The sequence below is a fragment of the Oratosquilla oratoria genome, chromosome 23, assembly GCF_046742065.1.
Source record: "Oratosquilla oratoria isolate Oo_2021 chromosome 23, ASM4674206v1, whole genome shotgun sequence".
In the NCBI taxonomy this organism is placed as follows: Eukaryota; Metazoa; Arthropoda; class Malacostraca; order Stomatopoda; family Squillidae; genus Oratosquilla; species Oratosquilla oratoria.
Genome location: NC_134799.1, coordinates 50,024,770 through 50,029,769, shown reverse-complemented (window position 1 = coordinate 50,029,769; position 5,000 = coordinate 50,024,770).

Below are 5,000 nucleotides of genomic sequence, written 5' to 3'. Positions count from 1 at the left end.
GGAGCACTTCTGCTTCCCAGTTCAGCGCTCTACCAACTATGCCACCGAGTGTGTGTGTGTGTGTGTGTGTGTGTGTGTGTGTGTGTGTGTGTGTGTGTGTGTGTGTGTGTGTGTGTGTGTGTGTGTGTGTGTGTGTGTGTGTGTGTGTGTGTGTGTGTGTGTGTGTGTGTGTGTGTGTGTGTGTGTGTGTATGTGTGTGTGTGTGTGTGTGTTTATGTGTATGTGTGTGTGTTTGTGTGTGTGGATGTGGGTGTGGGTGTGGGTATGCGTGTGCGTGTGTGTGGGTGTGCGTGTTTTAAATCTATAAATTTCTACCCTACCTCGACAGATGGCATGATCTCCAGATCTCCCATAGTCATAACAATTCTCGCTCAGGACTTTAATGTTGTTGTTGACTCCCACTTGTCTCTTATCGTTGTCCTTCTCTTCCCTCCTCCTATTTCACTTGGCTTTTATCAGGGTCAGTATGAGTGTATATGTCTTCCTCTTCCGGAAAATGTCTTCTAACTTTCCTTGAAGTCATATGCACATCCTTTGACATTGTCTTTACTGGGTTTGAGGGCCCATGATTTCCTAAAATTTATTCTTGAAGTTTCCTTACTCTTGCATTTATTGCATAACCTCCCTCCATGTCTTGGGGTGCTGCAGACCTCGCACCGTTTCGACGCGCGGGCGTGCACACGCACACACATGCACACACATGCTCATATATGTACACACTTGCACATACATTCACAAATATACGCACACAGTCACACACATTCTCACACACATGCACACAAAATGTACATACAATGCACACGCTAACCCACATGCACACGAACGTAGACATTCACATGCAAACGCACACTCACATGCATATGTACGTGCACAGACAACACATATGCATACGCACGTGCAAATGCACATGTACATGCACACGCATGTGCACATCTACATGCACATGCACGTGTTCATGCACATGCACACGCATATATACACGCAAATGCAACGCACGTGCACACAAACATGCGCACAAATGAGTACACTCACACACACAGACACACACACACACACACACACACACACACACACACACACACACACACACACATTTACACACACGCATTCGCGCGCACACACACACACACACACACACACACACACACACACACACACACACACACACACACACACACACACACACACACACACACACACACACACACACACACACACACACACACAGCGATCATTCCAAACTGTTGGAAGATACAAAATATGAACTAACTAATATACTGAAAGAGGAAATATAGTAATTATGGGTGATTTTAATTCAAAGGAAATATGTTGGGAAGAAATGACAGTGAAGGGTGAAGACCTCTGGGCAACGTACTACTCGATATGATCATTGAATAGACAATGACTCAGTGGATAAAGGAAAATACCAGATAAAGAATCAATGAGGAACCATCGAGACTGGATTTAATACTTACGTCAGAACTTGAAATTGTGGACAGAATTGATTACAAAATTCCAATAGGAAAGAGGGACCATGTACTAATAGAATTCGAACTAAAGAGCAAATGGACGTAAGAAGAAATGAGAAACATAGAATAGGAAGACTAATGTACAAAACGAATTTTGAGAAACTTAAAAAATTCTTTCGTAACGCAAACTGGGAAAAAGTCCTAAGTAAAGAAACAAGGATGGAAGAAAAATGGAATATACGAAAAAAAAAAAAATTATAATGAGGGAGTGAACAAATATGTACCACAACAAAAGCAAGAAAGAGTATACATAAAAAGCTGGTACAACAAAAAATGTAGTGAAGCTAAGGATAAAAGAGACAAAGCTTGGAAAAAAATGGAAAAAAGAAAAAAACAACGAGAAAATGGCAAACATCAAACTAAGAAACGATTATGTAAAAATATGCAGAAATGAAAAGAGAAATAATGAAAGTAATAGAAAAATGCAAGGAACAACCTAATCTGTTTTACAGGTATGTAAATGGTAAACTAAAAAATAAACAAGAAATAGAAAAGCTACGCCATGGAAATTATGAACATACAGAAGAACAAGAAATGGCAGAAATTATGAGCAATCATTACAAATCGGTATTCACAAATGAAGGAAATAACTGTAACACAGAAGGAAATCAGTGACTAAATAAAAAACCTTGATGTCAGAAAATCACATGGTTCGGATGGAATTGCAAATTGGATACTGAAAGAATGCATAGAGGAGTTAACAGATAAGATATACAATGTAATTGAATACTCAAAGAAGGAAATTTACAACGGGACTGGAAAAATGCAAATATTGTGCCAATACATAAATGAGGAAACAAGGAAAATCCAACCAACTGCAGACCGGTCTCTCTAACAAGCACAGTAGCAAAAATATGTGAAAAAGTTATCAAAGGTGGGTTAAACATCTGGAACAAAAAACTATTGTGAATCCAAATCAATTTGGATTTAGACAAGGAAGATCATGTACAACAAACCTGATCTGCTTCTATTCGAGACTAATAGAAATAATACAAGAGAGGGATGGATGGGCAGACTGTGCCTTTCTAGACCTACAAAAAGCATTTGATAAGGTACCACACAAGAAACTAATAAGAAAAATAAAATCAATAGGTGGCATCAGAGGAAAATTATTGGAATGGATGGAAGACTTCCTGACTGGGAAAAAAATTAGGGTAGTAAGGTTCGGTACTGGCTCAAATCATGTTTGCCATATATATAAATGACATGGATGAAGGAGTAGAGTGTTATATGTATTTCTTCGTGATTCAAAAATACTAAAGAAAGTAAGAACAGAGGAGGATTGTGAAACATTACAATTAGACCTGGACAAAATCTGGAAATGGACTCAAAAGTGGAAAGTAAACTTCAATATCAAGAAATGTAGTATAATGGAGTTTGGAAAAAGTAAAAACAGAATATCAAGAAATTATAAAATTGGTGAAGAAGTCAAAAAAGTGAACTGGGAAAGAGACCTTGGAGTAATCAGCAATGACATGACACCGGACAAACATATCAATAAAATAGTCGGAGAAACCTTCAACCTATTAAAGTCAATGAAAGTGGCTTTTGACTACTTGGATGAGGAAATTATCAAAAAAGTATTAGTTACCCTAATAAGACCAAAAACTGGAGTACGCAGCAACACTATGGACATCCAGTACTAAAAAGGATATAAAAAAATTAGGAAGAATACAAAGAGCAATGACAAAGTTGGCACCAACTCTTTCCAAATTAACATACGAACAAAGATTGTTCAAATTAGAAATACCAACTCTGGAACAAAGGAGAGAAAGAGGATATCTGATGACTTTAGAATCATGAAAAGAATAGAAATCCTAGATAGGAATGATTTACTAAAATGGGACAATGGAAAAACAAGAGAACACGAAAAGAAATTCAAAAAGGATAACTATAGAAGAGATCTGAAAAAGAAATAGCTTCCCACACAGAGTACTGGATACCTGGAATAATTTAGATAAAGAAATAGTGTGTGCAAACTCTATTCAAGATCTTAAGAAAAAACTTGATGCTGAAAGATACAAAAAGGGTCACTCCCTTCCCGTATAATACAACTATATAAATACACGGAAACACAAACACACACACACACACGGAAACACACACATACGCATACACACACTCACACACACACACACACACACACACACACACACACACACACACACACACACACACACACACACACACACACACACACAATCAATGCGCGCGCATACAGTTTATATCCTTGATTTGCAGTTGTATTTAGATTTGAATTCATGTATTGTTTGAGCTTGGGTTATATTACCTAAGTTATACTACACATTTATGCATCTGTATGGAAAACTGCATTTCTTCATATCCCTTAAGCCCCAGTCACACACCAAGCTTACGACCTGTTTCCGACCACCTTCGACTGAAAATCAAGCGATCGGTCAGCGACACAAAACCTATGCAAGGAAATGAAATGGAAAAAGTTAATGTAGTTGACAAGATGAAAATCTATGTACTGGGGATTATTCAGTGCGTGTTGTAATATATCTATCTATCGATCTACCTACCTATCTATCTTATTACCGACAACCAGCGACTTCCAAAGACTACCTACAACTGGCCGGGGACCACCTGGTCGCCGGTGGTCGGAAACAGGTCGTAAGCTTAGTGTGACTGGGCCCTTAGACATCTGGTCCTTTTTAATTTATTCCCATGACCTCTTAAAGCCTTCCCATCTTTAATCAGAAGATCTCTTTGGTCAATGCGTGCGTGTGCGTGGTTTTATTGCCCGAGAACCACATATCATGAATCCAGATGAACGACCTAAGCGACTCTGCCTAGAACCAAGACAACCTGGTCGCCCCAGAGGTGTGACTTCGAGGCTTCGTGCCGATCCGAGTTCGATGGTTTTCTTCGGCTGAGATGTGGGTCCTCCGAGTGCAATTTCACCTACACAGGCCAAAATGTCTCCCATTGCAATTGTAGCCCGTGGCTTACCGAGGCCTCTGTCCTTGTGGACAATCTCCCACTGCCTCCTACCCACTGACTCAAAATGTGAAATATTTATCTTTACTGAGTAATTTGTGTCACCTCGATAAGTGCTGTGACCTGTAGATTATATAGATTATATAGTTTGTAGAAATGTAGGTTGCAGAAACATCAATATTCCAGCAGTTTCAGTTTGAACATCTGTGGTCCCTCTTCCCCTACCCCTGAAAACCCAAAAATCCTCCCCCACCCCTCTCAGGAAAAACCCTCCCCCTACCCTCTCCTTTTTTGAAAATCCCTGTGTTACAAAAAGGTAAACCAAATTACAATTCCAAATCCGCCAACATTTTATTTTTCCAAGTTCATTCTTGTTTGTGAAACCCCGATAGATCCCCAGCTACCAAGAGAATGAATATCAAATGGAAGAAAACGGAGAGAGACCATTTGCAATGCAAATAATGCACTCTAATTACAAACAATTTCCTCGAAACATGCATAGGTTTGTAA